Consider the following 20,979-nt stretch of genomic DNA (forward strand, 5'->3'; position numbering starts at 1 on the left):
GTGTGTGTGTGTGTGTGTGTGTGTGCGTGTGTGTGTGCATGTGTGTGTGTAAGAAACATGAACCCAAAAGCCGATAAGACCGTATAAGGCCGGGCCATAGCTGTGCCATCTCAGACGCCCTTTATCTGCCGTCCTGGCCAGACGTCACGTCATCACACACCATCAACTTGAACGAATGGACGACACCAGCGGTTCTCAATTAGGTCCTCAGCTGCCAGCGGTACTGCTGGTTCTCCGTCCTGCCAGGTACTTCAGTACGTTCACGTGCTACCAGAATGGGATTCTCCAACTCACTATTTCTTCCGTTAAGCCTTCGCGCGAGAGCGCCCCCTACCGCCAGCGAGTGGTAAAACAGCATCTAAAACACCGCCAGTCTTCTCTTGTGTTTCAGGTTCTGTTCCGTGGGTTGTGTCCAGACACTCTCAAGCCGCATTGATCACAAAGGACCCTCGAGTCTCCAGCTCATACGAAGGTTTTAGAAGCTGACCTCTGTAGACGTGAGGCGCAACATCGCTGGTAGGTCAAACAGGATGGAGTCAAACCAACATTTCAACACATACGGCGACGCAATGACGTCACTGGTAAAATGAGCCAACGAAGCTCCATTTTCTAACAACACAAGTCGCAGGTCAGTTGCATTTGATATATGTCGAAGTGGCATGGATGCAGCCTTCATAGACGTGAGCAAAGACTGAAAGATAACTCCCCAAGTTGAACTTGTGCCTATGCGTTCGCTACACCTGCAGCACCCCTAGCGGTCGTTGTCAGAATGGCGCAGCTCGTGTCCAGGGTGAAGGGTGGTAGACCTGCAACAGCATGGGGACTTGAGGAACGATCGGACAGAACAGAATAGCAACAGTCCAGCTGTCCCGGGGGTACCTGAGGACCTGATTGAGAACCAGTGATATTTATTAGACTTTATTACTTCTAGATATGACCACGCGGGGGCGGGGGGGGGGGTAGGTAGACGTCCTCTTCTGACCACACGAATTACTTTCCATTTGTGTGATGAAATAGACCACCAGTCTAAATATTATTTAGACAGGGGGACGCAGGAGATCCCTCAAAACCCCCGTAGGTCTGTCCCCCACCGGGACGTCCGTCCTCATCGCTACATAATAACGAGCGAGCGCGATCTGGACTGCAGTAAGCTCTGTATTACATGAACCAGACCTCCACTATGGGACCTGGTCCAGCAGCAGCAGCGGTGCCCTGCAGACAGACAGAGCTCCATCCCTTCACCCCCAACCGCTTGTCTTCTAGCTTCCGGCCTCGGCTGCATTATTCCACAAAACCATTCGTGTGTTGAGGAACACCAACAGAAACCCAAGACCGCTTCGCTATGCTGAAACTTTCCGAGCACACTAACCAGGCCTCTCTAAAACCACACACTTATTTCTCTTCACAAAAAGCCAGTCTTATCTTACGCCAGCTTCACCGCCTCACTCTTCTCCTCCATCTCCCCCGAATCTCTCCCCCTCCATCTCTTCCCATCAGTCAGGTATTTTACACCTCATTCGGCCCCTTATCACTCCCACTCCCTGCAGGAGGACACGCCAAAGGAATGTGAAAGGTCAAGATGTGGACTGTTCTCAGTCTTACTGAGGACTGTTTTACTGTCCTACTGTGGACTGTTCTCAGTCTTCCTGAGGACTGTTTTACTGTCCTACTGTGGACTGTTCTCAGTCTTACTGAGGACTGTTTTACTGTCCTACTGTGGACTGTTCTCAGTCTTACTGAGGACTGTTTTACTGTCCTACTGTGGACTGTTCTCAGTCTTACTGAAGACTGTTTTACTGTCCTACTGTAGACTGTTCTCAGTCTTCCTGAGGACTGTTTTACTGTCCTACTGTGGACTGTTCTCAGTCTTACTGAAGACTGTTTTACTGTCCTACTGTGGACTGTTCTCAGTCTTACTGAGGACTGTTTTACTGTCCTACTGTGGACTGTTCTCAGTCTTACTGAGGACTGTTTTACTGTCCTACTGTGGACTGTTCTCAGTCTTCCTGAGGACTGTTTTACTGTCCTACTGTGGACTGTTCTCAATCTTCCTGAGGACTGTTTTACTGTCCTACTGTGGACTGTTCTCAGTATTCCTGAGGACTGTTTTACTGTCCTACTGTGGACTGTTTCCAGTCTTCCTGAGGACTGTTTTACTGTCCTACTGTGGACTGTTCTCAGTCTTACTGAGGACTGTTTTACTGTCCTACTGTGGACTGTTCTCAGTCTTACTGTGGACTGGTCACAGTCTTACCATGGACTGTTCACAGTCTTACTGAGGACTGTTTTACTGTCCTACTGTGGACTGTTCAAAGTCTTACTCTGGACTGCTTTACTGTCCTACGTCAGTGGACTGTTTTACTGTCCTACTGTCAGTGGACTGTTTTACTGTCCTACCGTCAGTGGACTGTTTTACTGTCCTACCGTCAGTGGACTGTTTTACTGTCCTACCGTCAGTGGACTGCTTTACTGTCCTACCGTCAGTGGACTGTTTTACTGTCCTACCGTCAGTGGACTGCTTTACTGTCCTACCGTCAGTGGACTGCTTTACTGTCCTACCGTCAGTGGACTGTTTTACTGTCCTACTGTGGACTGTTCACAGTCTTACTCTGGACTGTTTTACTGTCCTACCGTCAGTGGACTGTTTTACTGTCCTACTGTGGACTGTTCACAGTCTTACTCTGGACTGTTTTACTGTCCTACTGTGGGCTGGTTTACTGTCCTACTGTGGACTGTTCACAGTCTTACTCTGGACTGTTTTACTGTCCTACTGTGGGCTGGTTTACTGTCCTACTGTGGACTGTTCACAGTCTTACTCTGGACTGTTTTACTGTCCTACCGTCAGTGGACTGTTTTACTGTCCTACTGTGGACTGTTCACAGTCTTACTCTGGACTGTTTTACTGTCCTACTGTGGGCTGTTTTACTGTCCTACTGTGGACTGTTCACAGTCTTAGTCTGGACTGTTTTACTGTCCTACTGTGGGCTGTTTTACTGTCCTACTGTGGACTGTTCACAGTCTTAGTCTGGACTGTTTTACTGTCCTACTGTGGGCTGTTTTACTGTTCTACTGTGGACTGTTCACAATCTTAGTCTGGACTGTTTTACTGTCCTACCGTCTGTGAAGGAGGAAGTAGACTGGACAAAAGCCAAAAGACGGACAATTCAGTGAAAACGTAGTCGATGGTTAACTTGAGCATTCAGAGAGACTGTCTTCTGTCAAGTGACACATGATTCCTTTATAATCATTACGTCAGATGTCTCACAACACATCATGCCTGACGGAGGGCAGAGCAGCTGCTGGTAACTGTTGTGTTGCTGTGGTCGTTGTTGTTGTCGTTCTCGCCTCACATATAAATAACACATTATCAAACCCATCACACCCATCTGACACACACCACCCAAGAAATGTAGTGTACGCACATGCGCACACACACACACACACACACACACACACACACACACACACACACACACACACACACACACAGAGCCCACTGTTGTACAGTTGATCCATTGATGGAGCTCCAGGTAGCTTTCATCAGCTGGATCTTCACTATGAATACGCTCTGGATATTAAAACACACACACACATACACACACACACACACACACACACACACACATGTCACTATGAAAACACACTAGTGGCACATTCACAAGCACAACATTATGTGCACGTACCGCGCCTTGAATTCCAGGGGACGAGTTCTCTGCCACACAGAACGGTAAATTATATATATATAAAAACCAACCAAAATGTTTGCAAAAAAACAAAAAACAAAAACAAAACAAAACAAAAAATAAATGAAAGCAAAAGTAAAAAACAAAAACAAAAACGACACAAGCTCACATCAAAATACATGAATAAATAAATAAATAAAAATAAACATGAAAAGCAAAAGAAAAAACAAACAAGCACTGATTATGTGAGACACACACACACGCGCACACACACACACACACACACACACACACACACACACACACACACACACACACACACACACACACACACACACACACATTAAGAAATAGACACCAGATTTAGTCCAGTCCAAGGAAAAAATATTTTAACCTTAATATGATTTAAATGTATATTTTTATAGTCCTGCCGTATTTGTCGGCAGGTGTGAGCCACGTGTAAAGCCACACACACCACCCAACACCACCCAACACCTATAAAAGAGGTGGTTAAAAATGTCCATGAAAATATCATATTTATACAATAGTCACAATTTACAAATGTTGCTGATTTATTTGATCTGAGTGATTCAGAATGAGAACAATCAATGACAAACTGTGTGAGTGGTTATTTTCTAACGGTTCCACGGAATGACCCTACGTGACGTTCTACATTGTATCAGCTCCTGACTTAATGCTATTTTGTTACAGTTCCATAAAATTGTTATTTTGTTACAGTTCCATGGAACGACCTGACGTGGTGTTCTAAATTGTATCAGCTCCTGATTTAATACTATTTTGTTACAGTTCTGTGGAATGCCCTGACGTGACCTTCTACATTGTATCAGTTTCTGACTTAATGCTATTTTGTTACAGTTCCATAGAATTGTTATTTTGTTACAGTTCCATGGAACAACCTGACGTGGTGTTCTACATTGTATCAGCTCCTGATTTAATACTATTTTGTTACAGTTCCGTGGAACAACCTGATGTGGTGTTCTACATTGTATCAGCTCCTGATTTAATACTATTTTGTTACAGTTCTGTGGAATGCCCTGGTGTGACCTTCTACGTTGTATCAGTTTCTGATTTAATGCTATTTTGTTACAGTTCCATAGAATTTTTATTTTGTTACAGTTCCATGGAACAACCTGACGTGATGTTCTACGTTGTATCAGCTCCTGGCTTAATGTTATTTTGTTACAGTTCTGTGGAATGCCCTGGCGTGACCTTCTACGTTGTATCAGTTTCTGACTTAATGTTATTTGGTTACAGTTCCATAGAATTTTTATTTTGTTACAGTTCCATGGAACAACCTGACGTGGTGTTCTACGTTGTATCAGCTCCTGGCTTAATGTTATTTTGTTACAGTTCCATAGAATTGTTGTTTTGTTACAATTCCATGTAGCGCCCTGACGTGGTGTTTTACATTGTATCAGCTCCTGATTTAATGTTGTTTTGTTACAGTTCCATAGAATTGGTATTTTGTCACAGTTCCATGTAGCGAGCTGACGTAGCGTTCTACATTGTATCAGCTCCTGACTTAATGTTATTTTGTTACGGTTCCATAAAATGGTTATTTTGTTACAATTCCATGTTGCGCCCTGACGTGGCGTTCTACATTGTATCAGCTCCTGACTTAATGTTATTTTGTTACGGTTCCATAAAATTGTTATTTTGTTACAGTTCCATGCAGCGCCCTGACGCGGTGTTCTACATTGTATCAGCTCCTGGCTTAATGTTATTTTGTTACAGTTCCATAGAATTGTTACTTTCTCACAGTTCCATGGAATGACGTGACATGGTGTTCTACATTGTATCAGCTCCTGGCTTAATGTTATTTTGTTACAGTTCCATAGAATTGTTACTTTCTTACAATTCCATGGAATGACGTGAGATGGTGTTCTACATTGTATCAGCTCCTGACTTAATGTTATTTTGTTACAGTTCAATAGAATTGTTATTTTATTACAGTTCCATGGAACAACCTGACGTGGTGTTCTACATTGTATCAGCTCCTGACTTAATGTTACTTTGTTACGGTTCCATAAATGTTTTATTTTGTTACAGTTCCATGCAGCGCCCTGACGCGGTGTTCTACATTGTATCAGCTCCTGGCTTAATGTTATTTTGTTACAGTTCCATAGAATTGTTACTTTCTCACAGTTCCATGGAATGACGTGACATGGTGTTCTACATTGTATCAGCTCCTGGCTTAATGTTATTTTGTTACAGTTCCATAGAATTGTTATTTTATTACAGTTCCATGCAGCGCCCTGACGCGGTGTTCTACATTGTATCAGCTCCTGACTTAATGTTATTTTGTTACAGTTCCATAGAATTGTTATTTTATTACAGTTCCATGGAATGACGTGACATGGTGTACTACATTGTATCAGCTCCTGACTTAATGTTATTTTGTTACAGTTCAATAGAATTGTTATTTTGTTACAGTTCCATGCAGCGCCCTGACGTGGTGTTCTACATTGTATCAGCTCCTGACTTAATGTTATTTTGTTACAGTTCAATAGAATTGTTATTTTATTACAGTTCCATGTAGCGAGCTGACGTGGCGTTCTACATTGTATCAGCTCCTGACTTAATGTTATTTTGTTATGGTTCCATAAATGTTTTATTTTGTTACAGTTCCATGCAGCGCCCTGATGTGGTGTTCTACATTGTATCAGCTCCTGGCTGACTTAATGTTATTTTGTTACAGTTCCATAGAATTGTTACTTTCTTACAGTTCCATGGAATGACGTGACATGGTGTTCTACATTGTATCAGCTCCTGACTTAATGTTATTTTGTTACGGTTCCATAAAATGGTTATTTTGTTACAATTCCATGTTGCGCCCTGACGTGGCGTTCTACATTGTATCAGCTCCTGACTTAATGTTATTTTGTTACGGTTCCATAAAATGGTTATTTTGTTACAGTTCCATGCAGCGCCCTGACGCGGTGTTCTACATTGTATCAGCTCCTGGCTGACTTAATGTTATTTTGTTACAGTTCCATAGAATTGTTACTTTCTTACAGTTCCATGGAATGACGTGACGTGGTGTACTACATTGTATCAGCTCCTGACTTAATGTTATTTTGTTACAGTTCAATAGAATTGTTATTTTGTTACAGTTCCATGCAGCGCCCTGACGCGGTGTTCTACATTGTATCAGCTCCTGACTTAATGTTATTTTGTTACAGTTCAATAGAATTGTTATTTTATTACAGTTCCATGTAGCGAGCTGACGTGGCGTTCTACATTGTATCAGCTCCTGACTTAATGTTATTTTGTTACGGTTCCATAAATGTTTTATTTTGTTACAGTTCCATGCAGCGCCCTGATGTGGTGTTCTACATTGTATCAGCTCCTGGCTGACTTAATGTTATTTTGTTACAGTTCCATAGAATTGTTACTTTCTTACAGTTCCATGGAATGACGTGACATGGTGTTCTACATTGTATCAGCTCCAGCTCCTGACTTAATTTACACTGCATGTAAGTACACACCAATACACATGATCAATGTGTGTATTGGGAATTCAACACAAATTCTGGTATTTGTTTTGTCATTTGTACTCAGCTGATCATCACTGTCTTTAAATTGTGCTTCTGTGATGCTTGTGGTACACACATTAGCCTGCTGATGATACACTTCCACTTGCTGAGGTCAGTACGCAGAACAGTACCGACTCTACCCAGGGACAGGACGAGTGCTCATCCTACCTATCTCCAGCCACGTTCAAAGTTAACCTCGACTAAGAGAGTAGCCTGAAACAGGATGCAGTGAAAGGGCTGAACAAAGGTGAAAGAATCAAAAGCACAGAGCCGAAAAGAGCAGCGGCGTCCGTGGAGCCACGGCGAGGCCAACATTCTGCCGATCCGCTCATGCTACCAGACATGCAAGACAATACAACCACCACGTTTACTGGGGAGCACAAGGTCAAACACACACACACACACACACACACACATACACATTTAAATATGCACTGCATTAAGCAATGCATATCTGCAAATACTGACAGATTTAATAGATAGACAGACAGATATATATATATATATTTATATATATGTATAGATAGATAGACAGATAGATAGACAGATAGGTAGATATATAGGTAGGTAGATAGATAGATAGATAGATAGATAGATAGATAGATAGATAGATAGATAGATAGATAGATAGATAGATATACAGATAGGTAGATATATATATATATAGATAGATAGATAGATAGATAGATAGATAGATAGATAGATAGATAGATAGATAGATAGATAGATATACAGATAGGTAGATATATATATATATAGATAGATAGACAGATAGGTAGATATATATATATAGATAGATAGATATACAGATAGGTAGATATATATATATATATATAGATAGATAGACAGATAGGTAGATATATAGGTAGATAGATAGATAGATAGATAGATAGATAGATAGATAGATAGATAGATAGATAGATAGATAGATAGGTAGGTATATATATATATGTTTAGATAGATAGATAGATAGATAGATAGATAGATAGATAGATAGATAGATAGATAGATAGATAGATAGACAGACAGATAGACAGACAGATAGATAGATAGATAGATAGATAGATAGATAGATAGATAGATAGATAGATAGATAGATAGATAGATAGATAGATAGATAGATAGATAGGTAGGTAGGTATATATATATATATGTTTAGATAGATAGATAGATAGATAGATAGATAGATAGATAGATAGATAGATAGACAGATAGACAGACAGACAGACAGATAGATAGATAGATAGATAGATAGATAGATAGATAGATAGATAGATAGATAGATAGATAGATAGATAGATAGATAGGTAAGTGTTCATGTAAGCCTACAAATCCAACCACATGCAGACTGTTCAGAGCACCTCAGCAGTGACTACCCTGTATATCTATGAAGATCCTTTGGCATCACATGTTGGCAATACACAGACACCCCGGCATTACGTGCATGCCATTATTCCCAGCCAACCATACCTATATGGTGACTGTAGGGCGCGTGGCGCGTCCCGGTACAGCGGACGAGGCGGTGTGAAGGTGCACGGAGACGTATGGGAGGGCATGGCCGCTCCGCATCCCCAGACTGCCGGCACGCCGCCCTAAAGCAGAGCCCCGCAGACACGCCACGGCTTCTGCCTGGTCTCTGCGGTTCCTGCAAGCCACTTAGAACTTTCCAACCCGGTCTCACCGGTCCGCGTGCAAGTAACACGGCAGTACACTTAATGAAATCCCGTTTGGCGAGTACCGCGGACCGGTGAGACCGGGCTCAACTCCCCCGACCAGTCCAGCCGGGACTCGCTCTGTCACGCACGACCTACCCGGGGCTGAGCACGCGGCGGTGCCCGAGACGCGGAGAGGGAAACCGGGCACCGCGTCCCCACAAGCCCACACACGGAGATTTACTGTTGTTTCCCCCAAAGTCAACCGGACTTCCGCCCGGCGCGCGCGTCTTTCGCCGTTCGCCTTGGCGTTCCGCCGGGACACGTGCGGGCTGGTCGTGCTGTGGAACCGCTAACTAACTGCGGAGGGTTCCGCGTGCAGGAACCGGGTCTGCCGGTAAACCTATGGGTGGGGAGACCCCCCGGATGGGGAGGGGAGCCCCCCCACCTCCCCCCAGACCACAGAACGTCCCACCGACCCACTCACCGACGCACGCGTATTTAAGATATGAAAATCAAGTGGCAGGGTGCGAGGGTCGGTGCGCGGAGAAACCAGAGACCCGTGCAAACCGTCGTCCCGGTGCACAGGCGTCCTGCATCTACAGCAAAAGAACCAACGAGGAAGAAGCGCCGCTATCTATTCCCTCTACTTATGTGGCATGATAACGACGTTTATAACGGTGCCGCTGCATGGTGCGGTGCGCGTTACAAGCCCACGTGTTGGATGGAGCGGACACTGCCCGTGCGTCAAGAGGGCACTACCAAGTTTGGATTTTGGATAAAACATTTTAAAAAAAACATTTGGAAAACGTCACAGGTCTGTTTCTAATCTTTAAACAGCCGAAATACGTCAATAAAACGTGCTGCATAACATTTTAAACGGCCGTTTCAACTGTTCCTCCTTATACGGAACAAAGAGGAGTTTCGGTCCACGCGTTACGCTGCGTTACAGGCGGTGCGTTACGCTGCGTTACAGGCGGTGTGTTGCGTTGAGTTACAGACGATGTGTTGCGTTACGTTACAGATGGTGTGTTACAGACGGTGTGTTGCGTTACGTTAAGGATGGTGCGTTACGCTGCGTTACAGACGATGTGTTGCGTTACGTTACAGATGGTGTGTTACAGACGGTGTGTTGCGTTACGTTAAAGATGGTGCGTTACGCTGCGTTACAGACGGTGCGTTACGCTGCGTTACAGGTGGTGTGTTGCGCTACGTTACATACGGTGTGTTGCGTCGCGTTACAGACGATGTGTCGCGTTACGTTACAGATGGCGCGTTACGCTGCGTTACAGACGGTGCGTTACGCTGAGTTACAGACGGTACGTTGCGTTACGTTACAGACGTTGTGTGCGTGGGGTGTAAAATGTGGTTTCCGCTGGTGTCTTACCTGTTCGCTGAGACCGCAGGCCTCCGTGGTCCCGGTTTAGCTTCCTTCCTTCCTTCCTTCCTTCCTTCCTTCCTTCCTTCCTTCCTTCCTTCCTTCCTTCCTTTTCAGAAGAGCATCACTCGCTTCCTCGAGGCAATGTTTCCCAAAATGTCTCGCCGACACCCCGTCCTCCTCCACCCCCCTGCACCTCCCTGCACCTCCCCGAACCTCCGAGCAGTCTGTTCCCGAGGTGCGGCCGCTTGTCTCAACAGGGGGGACAACGGCGGAGTCTTAAAGGGGGAAAAAGAAGTGGCCGATCTGTACAACACAAACACACCTCCCTCAAGTCCTCCACTTCCCCCTCACGGCAACTCGATGTGGGCCCGCCAGCTCTTTCTCCTCCTCTTCCTCGTCAGGTGGGGGTGCTGGGAGGTGGGCTCGGTTCCTGTTGGTCTTCCTCGTCAGGTGGGGGTGCTGGGAGGTGGGCTCGGTTCCGGTTGGTCTTCCTCGTCAGGTGGGCTTGGTTCCGGTTGGAGCGGGACTTGGTGAGACTTTGGCTGCTTTTATACTGAAAGTCTGAGACGAGGACGGCGGTCCAACCTCTGCTCCGTCTGACCGACTCTCTCTCCCCTCACTCTCTGTCACACGCACACACGCACGCACGCACACGCACACACACGCACGCGTGCGGAGCGCCGGAGGATCCGCTGGGTTCTCCAACAGCCGGCGCGGTCTGACCGGAGAGACCGGCGGTTGTCTTGTTGTTCTTGTTGTTGTTCTTGTTGTTGTTGTTTTACATCTGACGTCAGATATCAGTATCAACGAAAGCAAACTCGAACTCGCCCCCGCCGTACTTCCCACGTACCGTTGGATCCGCTCCGGACGCGCGACCGACCGACCGACCGACCGGCGAAACACGGCGCAGCGCCGCGGTGTTTGGATTTACCCGGGCAGAGCGAGAGAGAGAGAGAGAGAGGGGGGGGGGGGGAGAGAGAGAGAGAGAGAGAGAGAGAGGAGAGAGAGAGAGAGAGAGAGAGAGGGGGGGGGGGGGAGAGGGAGAGAGAGAGAGAGAGAGAGAGAGAGAGAGAGAGAGAGAGAGAGAGAGAGAGAGAGAGAGAGAGCGCTCCGGTGACGGGAGCTACCGTCCGTTATTGCCCTCTGCTTGTGTGAGCCGACAGGAGTTCGCCCTCCTCTTTACCCCCCACCCCCCCCCCCGCTTCTCTCCTCGTCAGTAAAAGATGATGATGCGCCAGCGAGGCAGAGAGGGGAGCGGGGGATCCCCGCCGCCGCCTCTCCTCCGGGGCTCGCGCGGGGCTGGGCTGACTGCTCGGTAATCCAGTCACGGGGTCAGCGAGCGGATGGACGGCCCGTCCGTGACAGGTGACGGGAGGCGGGGGAGTACACTACTACCGCACGTGTTCCCGTGTTCGGATGCCGCAGTCCGGCGCCCTCCACCCGGAGCGCGAGCCATCCCGAATGTATCGGCTCGACCACTGTGATCAAACAATTACAAGTAATCGATGATTATTAAATACCGATATGATTATGATTATTAAATACCGATATGATAATGATGATTAAATACCGATATGATTATGATTATTAAATACCGATATGATTATGAATATTAAACCCCGATATGATTATGATTATTAAATACCGATATGATTATGATGATTAAATACCGATATGATTATGATTATTAAATACCGATATGATTACGATTATTAAATACCGATATGATGATTATTAAATACCGATATGATTATGATTATTAAATACCGATATGATTATGATGATTAAATACTGATATGATTATGATTATTAAATACCGATATGATTAATATTAAATACCGATATGATTATGATTATTAAACCCCGATATGATTATGATTATTAAATACCGATATGATTACTATTAAATACCGATATGATTATGATTATTAAATACCGATATGATTATTATTAAATACCGATATGATTACTATTAAATACCGATATGATTATGATTATTAAATACCGATATGATAATGATTATTAAATACCGATATGATTATGATTATTAAATACCGATATGTTATGATGATTAAATACCGATATGATAATGACTATTAAACCCCGAAATGATAATGACTATTAAACCCCGATATGATTATGATTATCAAATACCGATATGATTATGATTATCAAATACCGATATGATAATGGCTATTAAATACCGATATGATTATGATTATTAAACCCCGATATGATTATGATTATTAAACTCCGATATGATTATGCTTATTAAACCCCGATATGATTATTAAACTCCGATATGATTATGATTATTAAATCTCGATATGATTATTAAATCCCGATATGTGAGGCGGGAAGGAATGGAAATACCACATTTTCACAAGCTGTAAATATTTCATCTCACATTGTAGCTCAGATGGCTTTTTTTATTATATTTTATTTTGATGAAATAAACCAAGATCAATGAAGGAGCCACGTGCCCGTCTCAGGGGCTTGGCCTACAGGGTCAGGACGTTATAACGGTTATAGACATTACACTTATCTTTACACTCACGCATCCATCACATGTTGGTTGTGCTGCGAATGTGTCTACTTGTTTCTTGACTACTTGCATCTATTTTATTTTATTTTTTTAAATTCGGTCACACTGGAGAGCTGCACTTCATTTCGTTGTACAGCTGTGGAATGCCAAATAAAGCCATCCATGCATTCATGCCTCCATTCATGCATGCATGCACGCTTTCATTCATCCATTCATTCACTCGGGATCAGGTCTTGGTGGCAGCTCCGCGTTTACGAAAGAGGGCAGGATGGACCATGAAGACAGGAGGAGGTGGGGGGGGGCGACCCATCCGGATAACGAGGCTCCCATGTGCCTATAATAAACCCTGGCCCGTAGGGGTGTGTGTGTGTGTGTGTGTGTGTGTCTCTCTCTCCCCCTCTCTCTCTGGACCAACGAGCGAGGGGGTCTCCTCCCTGGAGAAGGGACCGTCTACCGTCCCAGACTGCAGACGTGCACGTTGTGTTCGTTGCTAAATAAGAGACCGCCTACCGTCCAAGGCTGCAGACGCCCACGTTGTGTTCGTTGCTAAATAAGGGACAGCCTACCGTCCCAGACTGCAGACGTGCACGTTGTGTTCGTTGCTAAATAAGAGACCGCCTACCGTCCAAGGCTGCAGACGCCCACGTTGTGTTCGTTGCTAAATAAGGGACAGCCTACCGTCCAAGGCTGCAGACGTGCACGTTGTGTTCGTTGCTAAATAAGAGACAGCCTACCGTCCCAGGCTGCAGACGTGCACGTTGTGTTCGTTGCTAAATAAGGGACAGCCTACCGTCCCAGGCTGCAGACGTGCACGTTGTGTTCGTTGCTAAATAAGGGACAGCCTACCGTCCCAGGCTGCAGACGCCCACGTTGTGTTCGTTGCTAAATAAGGGACAGCCTACCGTCCAAGGCTGCAGACGTGCACGTTGTGTTCGTTGCTAAATAAGGGACAGCCTACCGTCCAAGGCTGCAGACGTGCACGTTGTGTTCGTTGCTAAATAAGGGACAGCCTACCGTCCAAGGCTGCAGACGTGCACGTTGTGTTCGTTGCTAAATAAGGGACAGCCTACCGTCCCAGACTGCAGACGTGCACGTTGTGTTCGTTGCTAAATAAGAGACCGCCTACCGTCCAAGGCTGCAGACGCCCACGTTGTGTTCGTTGCTAAATAAGGGACAGCCTACCGTCCAAGGCTGCAGACGTGCACGTTGTGTTCGTTGCTAAATAAGGGACAGCCTACCGTCCCAGGCTGGAGACGTGCACGTTGTGTTCGTTGCTAAATAAGGGACAGCCTACCGTCCAAGGCTGCAGACGTGCATGTTGTGTTCGTTGCTAAATAAGAGACCGCCTACCGTCCAAGGCTGCAGACGTGCATGTTGTGTTCGTTGCTAAATAAGGGACAGCCTACCGTCCAAGGCTGCAGACGCCCACGTTGTGTTCGTTGCTAAATAAGGGACAGCCTACCGTCCCAGGCTGCAGACGCGCACGTTGTGTTCGTTGCTAAATAAGGGACAGCCTACCGTCCAAGGCTGCAGACGTGCGCGTTGTGTTCGTTGGTAAATAAGGGACCGCCTACCGTCCAAGGCTGCAGACGTGCACGTTGTGTTCGTTGCTAAATAAGGGACAGCCTACCGTCCAAGGCTGCAGACGTGCACGTTGTGTTCGTTGCTAAATAAGAGACCGCCTACCGTCCAAGGCTGCAGACGTGCACGTTGTGTTCGTTGCTAAATAAGGGACAGCCTACCGTCCAAGGCTGCAGACGTGCACGTTGTGTTCGTTGCTAAATAGGGGACAGCCTACCGTCCAAGGCTGCAGACGCCCACGTTGTGTTCGTTGCTAAATAAGGGACAGCCTACCGTCCCAGGCTGCAGACGTGCACGTTGTGTTCGTTGGTAAATAAGGGACAGCCTACCGTCCAAGGCTGCAGACGTGCACGTTGTGTTCGTTGCTAAATAAGGGACAGCCTACCGTCCCAGGCTGCAGACGCCCACGTTGTGTTCGTTGCTAAATAAGGGACAGCCTACCGTCCAAGGCTGCAGACGTGCACGTTGTGTTCGTTGCTAAATAAGAGACCACCTACCGTCCAAGGCTGCAGATGTGCACGTTGTGTTCGTTGCTAAATAAGGGACCGCCTACCGTCCCAGACTGCAGACGTGCACGTTGTGTTCGTTGCTAAATAAGAGACCGCCTACCGTCCAAGGCTGCAGACCCCCACGTTGTGTTCGTTGCTAAATAAGGGACAGCCTACCGTCCAAGGCTGCAGACGTGCACGTTGTGTTCGTTGGTAAATAAGAGACCGCCTACCGTCCCAGGCTGCAGACGTGCACGTTGTGTTCGTTGCTAAATAAGAGACCGCCTACCGTCCCAGGCTGCAGACGTGCACGTTGTGTTCGTTGCTAAATAAGGGACAGCCTACCGTCCAAGGCTGCAGACGTGCACGTTGTGTTCGTTGCTAAATAAGGGACAGCCTACCGCCCAGGGCTGCAGACGTGCACGTTGTGTTCGTTGGTAAATAAGGGACCGTCTACCGTCCAAGGCTGCAGACATGCACGTTGTGTTCGTTGCTAAATAAGAGACAGCCTACCGTCCAAGGCTGCAGACGTGCACGTTGTGTTCGTTGCTAAATAAGGGACCGTCTACCGTCCCAGGCTGCAGACGTGCACGTTGTGTTCGTTGCTAAATAAGGGACAGCCTACCGTCCAAGGCTGCAGACGTGCACGTTGTGTTCGTTGCTAAATAAGAGACAGCCTACCGTCCAAGGCTGCAGACGTGCACGTTGTGTTCGTTGCTAAATAAGGGACCGTCTACCGTCCCAGGCTGCAGACGTGCACGTTGTGTTCGTTGCTAAATAAGGGACAGCCTACCGTCCAAGGCTGCAGACGTGCACGTTGTGTTCGTTGCTAAATAAGGGACCGTCTACCGTCCCAGGCTGCAGACGTGCACGTTGTGTTCGTTGCTAAATAAGAGACCGCCTACCGTCCAAGGGTGCAGACGCGCACGTTGTGTTCGTTGGTAAATAAGGGACAGCCTACCGCCCAGGGCTGCAGACGTGCACGTTGTGTTCGTTGCTAAATAAGGGACAGCCTACCGTCCCAGACTGCAGACGTGCACGTTGTGTTCGTTGCTAAATAAGAGACCGCCTACCGTCCAAGGCTGCAGACGTGCACGTTGTGTTCGTTGCTAAATAAGGGACAGCCTACCGTCCAAGGCTGCAGACGTGCACGTTGTGTTCGTTGCTAAATAAGGGACCGCCTACCGTCCCAGGCTGCAGACGTGCACGTTGTGTTCGTTGCTAAATAAGGGACAGCCTACCGTCCAAGGCTGCAGACGTGCACGTTGTGTTCGTTGCTAAATAAGGGACCGCCTACCGTCCCAGGCTGCAGACGTGCACGTTGTGTTCGTTGCTAAATAATGGACCGCCTACCGTCCCAGGCTGCAGACGTGCACGTTGTGTTCGTTGCTAAATAAGGGACAGCCTACCGCCCAAGGCTGCAGATGTGCACGTTGTTCTCGTTGCTAAATAAGGGACCGCCTACCGTCCACGGCTGCAGACGTGCACGTTGTGTTCGTTGCTAAATAAGGGACCGCCTACCGTCCCAGGCTGCAGACGTGCACGTTGTGTTCGTTGCTAAATAAGGGACAGCCTACCGTCCCAGGCTGCAGACATGCACGTTGTGTTCGTTGCTAAATAAGGGACAGCCTACCGTCCCAGGCTGCAGACATGCACGTTGTGTTCGTTGCTAAATAAGAGACCGCCTACCGTCCCAGGCTGCAGACGTGCACGTTGTGTTCGTTGCTAAATAAGAGACCGCCTACCGTCCCAGGCTGCAGACGTGCACGTTGTGTTCGTTGCTAAATAAGAGACCGCCTACCGTCCCAGGCTGCAGACGTGCACGTTGTGTTCGTTGCTAAATAAGGGACCGTCTACCGTCCCAGGCTGCAGACGTGCACGTTGTGTTCGTTGCTAAATAAGGGACAGCCTACCGTCCCAGGCTGCAGACGTGCACGTTGTGTTCGTTGCTAAATAAGGGACAGCCTACCGTCCAAGGCTGCAGACGTGCACGTTGTGTTCGTTGCTAAATAAGGGACCGCCTACCGTCCCAGGCTGCAGACATGCACGTTGTGTTCGTTGCTAAATAAGGGACCACCTACCGTCCCAGGCTGCAGACGTGCACGTTGTGTTCGTTGCTAAATAAGGGACCGCCTACCGTCCAAGGCTGCAGACGTGCACGTTGTGTTCGTTGCTAAATAAGGGACAGCCTACCGTCCAAGGCTGCAGACGTGCACGTTGTGTTCGTTGCTAAATAAGGGACAGCCTACCGTCCAAGGCTGCAGACGTGCACGTTGTGTTCGTTGCTAAATAAGGGACAGCCACCGTCCCAGACTGCAGACGTGCACGTTGTGTTCGTTGCTAAATAAGAGACCGCCTACCGTCCCAGGCTGCAGACGTGCACGTTGTGTTCATCTTGTGGAAAGCATTTCCACAAGATGACTCAAGCTGGAGTTTTTAAGAGGTTTTAATATTCATTTTATTTTTTATCTAATTTGATTTTATTTTTGTCTAAATTGATCTTATTTTTTTCTAAATTGGCCTCATTGCATTCGCTGGCTTACTCCAGGAACACCGCCCTTTGACCTCCAGTCCACATCTGGGGAATGGTGCTTGTCCTCAGCTGTCATCACTGGTTTGTGTTTTGTGTCGTGAATGTGTGACGCTTTAAAAAACAGGAGGGTGGAGAAGTTCCGTTTAAACAACAGGAGGGTGGAGAAGTTCCGTTTAAACAACAGGAGGGTGGAGAACAGTGGCTGCTGGCCAGTACAGGGCGCTGCCCCCATCAAATAACAAGAGATGAAACTCTACTTAAACATGTTGAATATAATGTAGTTGTGTAATGCAAATAATGATGAAATGATATACTTATATATGTATACATATACTTCCTGTCTGAATACATATACTTCCTGTCTGAATACATATACTTCCTGTCTGAATACATATACTTCCTGGGTGAGGGGCGTCGGCCAAACCGTAAGCCCTCAAACTTGTGGCGAGTAGGTGACCTGAGGCTGCCGTCTGATTGGTTTCTTCAGATTTTCCAGGGGGCGCTGTTCTGTGCTGCCCCAGACCCGCCCACTTCTATTGGCAGTGAACTGCTATTGTTTTAATGTGTTTTGATCTAATGTGATTGGACAATTCTCGTGGTTGTCAATCATGTTCACACCCACCACCACGCCTCGTCTCGACTGTCAATCATCCACCGCCTACCAACCCTGATAGCATCTGTAGGCTACATTGTCCTCCTTAATAACTCTGTGACAGTGTGGACATTAAAGCAGCTGTCAGGTGGGCTGCACCAAGGTTAATTGCGCCCACCCCCTCAAATTTTTTTTGCACCAGCCGCCACTGGTGGAGAAGTTCCGTTTAAAAAACAGGAGGGTGGAGAAGTACCGTTTAAAGACTTGACGGACTCAAATATTTAATGACAGTCTGATTTATTCATCTGCATCTTCGTCATTTGAGAGATATGAATATTAAAAGGGTATGACGTTATCGTGCAAGCCGATGGTCACATTGTATCAAATGGCGTCATTTCGAGGAAGAACTATAAAATGAGTTTTATTTCTAACGGATATAAACAGTTCCCCAGCCTCCTGGTATTATAGTGGTTTCTGATGACGGAACCTTCTGGTTCATAACTTGTTAAATTTGTTGGGGACAAAACCAGATATCCGAGTTGCCTCCTTCCTCGTGTCCAAGACGAACATGAAGTGTTCTCTGTTGCAGCATCCTTCTCCCACACCTCCAGCTTGGCTGAGGGGGTGCTTAACAATCAGTATGGATGCTAGCTAGCGATGCTAACACGTCCCCTGACGTCTGCGGTACAAACGATCACTCTGGAGGCCCAACAACACAGCATCCACACCAGAGCTAGCAAAATCCTTCCTAAAAATGCTGAATGTAAAATAAGCTGGTCTGACGTCAGTTCTAGTTATTTTATTGTATTTCAGAAGCAGAGTGATTAGCAAATAGGATCCAATAACCGTTTTCATTTTCACAACAAGCAAAAATAAAAATGGATTTAGATCTATAATAAAATCTGACAGCCCTGAAATGATGATAGAAATTTAGCAATTAGCAAGATTCACAATGTTTTAATGTCGAATTGTGGCAAAAAAATTTAATCTAAGTGGAAAACCTCCGTTTCAAGACAACAAAAGAAGCGTGGCCATTTTGTTAGAAACCGGTGCCCCGCATGCGCGGCATGTTCTGCTGGATGGTATAGAGGTGCTGCAGGCCGGGCTCGTCGCTCGCCACCTTGGAAAATACTGGAGGTAGAGGCTGTTTTACTTGGAAGTGGTGACGGCCTACAAACGCTAGCGAAGGCCCGAGGAGACCACATGGGGACCGAGAAAGAGCGATGCCAGTCCTCACCATGACAACGGCCTGCAGCATGTTACACTACACACTCATCAGCTTGTATCCAACTGTGGTGATGCTCTTTGTGTTGCCTCGTAGCAGATACAATAAACTTTGTCAGAAGTCATAGTTCCTTTCTTTCTTTCTTTCTTTCTTTCTTTCTTTCTTTCTTTCTTTCTTGATGCCAACTGAGATAGGGCTTATGACCTCCATTGTTGCCTGGCTTATAGAAACACAGTAAGAGACACCTTCACAGAAAAATCTACACACACACACACACACACACACACACACACACACACACTTTGTCAGCTAAAGAAATGCTTTGGGTTCGTGTGAACTCAGTTTCTGCTCTCAACCTGCTCGGGCATGTTGCTCTCTTCCTGTTCTTCCAGTCTCTGTCTCTGTCACCCTCCCACCAGGCAGAAGGATAACGTCCATCGAGACTGACATGCCAGAATCGTAGTGTTCACAGGAAGTGAAAATATTATCAACCGAAAGAAAAATAATATTTGTCAGCTTTTAATCTGCAGCTAAATAGTAATTTGTGTATTGGTGGTTGTAAATGCGATGCTGGTCCTTTTGCTGCCGGGTGTCCAGGAACACCTGCTACGTCCACTTCTGTTCACCTGTTATGTCCACTTCTCTTCACCTGCTATGTCCTCTTCTGTTCTCCTGCAATGTCCACTTCAGTTCTCCTGCTATGTCCACTTCTCTTCACCTGCTATGCACACTTCTGTTCTCCTTCTATGCCCATTTCTGTTCAACTGCTATGTACACTTTCGTTCACCTGCTATGTCCACTTCTGTTCACCTGCTATGTACACTTCTGTTCACCTGCTACATCCACTTCTTTTCTCGTGCTACGTCCACATCTGTTATCGTGCTATGCCCACTTCCGTTCTCCTGCTATGTCCACTTCTGTTCAACTGCTATGTACACTTCTGTTCTCCTGCTATGTACACTTCTGTTCGCCTGCCGTGTCCACTTCTGTTCTCCTGCTATGTCCACTTCTGTTCTCCTGCTATGTCCATTTCTGTTCACCTATGTCCACTTCTGTTCTCCTGCTATGCCCACTTCTGTTCACCTGCTATGTAAACTTCTGTTCTCCTGCAATGTCCACTTCTGTTCGCCTGCTATGCCCACTTCTGTTCACCTGCTATGTACACTTCTGTTCTCCTGCTATGTCCACTTCTGTTCGCCTGCCGTGTCCACTTCTGTTCTCCTGCAATGTCCACTTCTGTTCTCCTGCTATGCCCACTTCTGTTCACCTGCTATGTACACTTCTGTTCTCCTGCTATGTCCACTTCTGTTCGCCTGCCGTGTCCACTTCTGTTCTCCTGCTATGTCCACTTCTGTTCACCTGCTATGTCCACTTCTGTTCTCCTGCCTTGTCCACTTCTGTTCTCCTGCTATGTCCACTTCTGTTCTCCTGCTATGTCCACTTCTGTTCACCTGCTATGTACACTTCTGTTCTCCTGCTATGCCTACTTCTGTTCACCTGCTATGTACACTTATGTTCTCCTGCTATGTACACTTCTGTTCACCTGCTATGCCCACTTCTGTTCTCCTGCTATGTCTAGTTCTGTTCTCCTGCTATGTCCACTTCTGTTCACCTGCTATGTCTAGTTCTGTTCCAATACTTAGAGAAACCTGAGGTTGCTGAAACATTACTGTGTCTGCCTGTCTCTCTCTCTAACACACACACACGCACACACACACGGTGGTGTAACCTAGATTTGAACT

General features: G+C 46.5%; 1 long non-coding RNA gene across 1 annotated transcript in view; it reads right to left on the reverse strand.

The window, feature by feature from the left end:
* LOC130113439 (uncharacterized) overlaps positions 1 to 11,152 on the reverse strand; it is a 130,340-nt gene extending 119,188 nt beyond the window's left edge. Inside the window, exon 1 of the long non-coding RNA XR_008810290.1 lies at positions 10,280 to 11,152. This is a non-coding gene — a long non-coding RNA (uncharacterized LOC130113439). The remainder of the gene's footprint in view (positions 1 to 10,279) is intronic.
* Positions 11,153 to 20,979: the final 9,827 nt, after the last annotated feature.

The sequence above is a fragment of the Lampris incognitus genome, chromosome 5, assembly GCF_029633865.1.
Source record: "Lampris incognitus isolate fLamInc1 chromosome 5, fLamInc1.hap2, whole genome shotgun sequence".
Classification (NCBI taxonomy): Eukaryota; Metazoa; Chordata; class Actinopteri; order Lampriformes; family Lampridae; genus Lampris; species Lampris incognitus.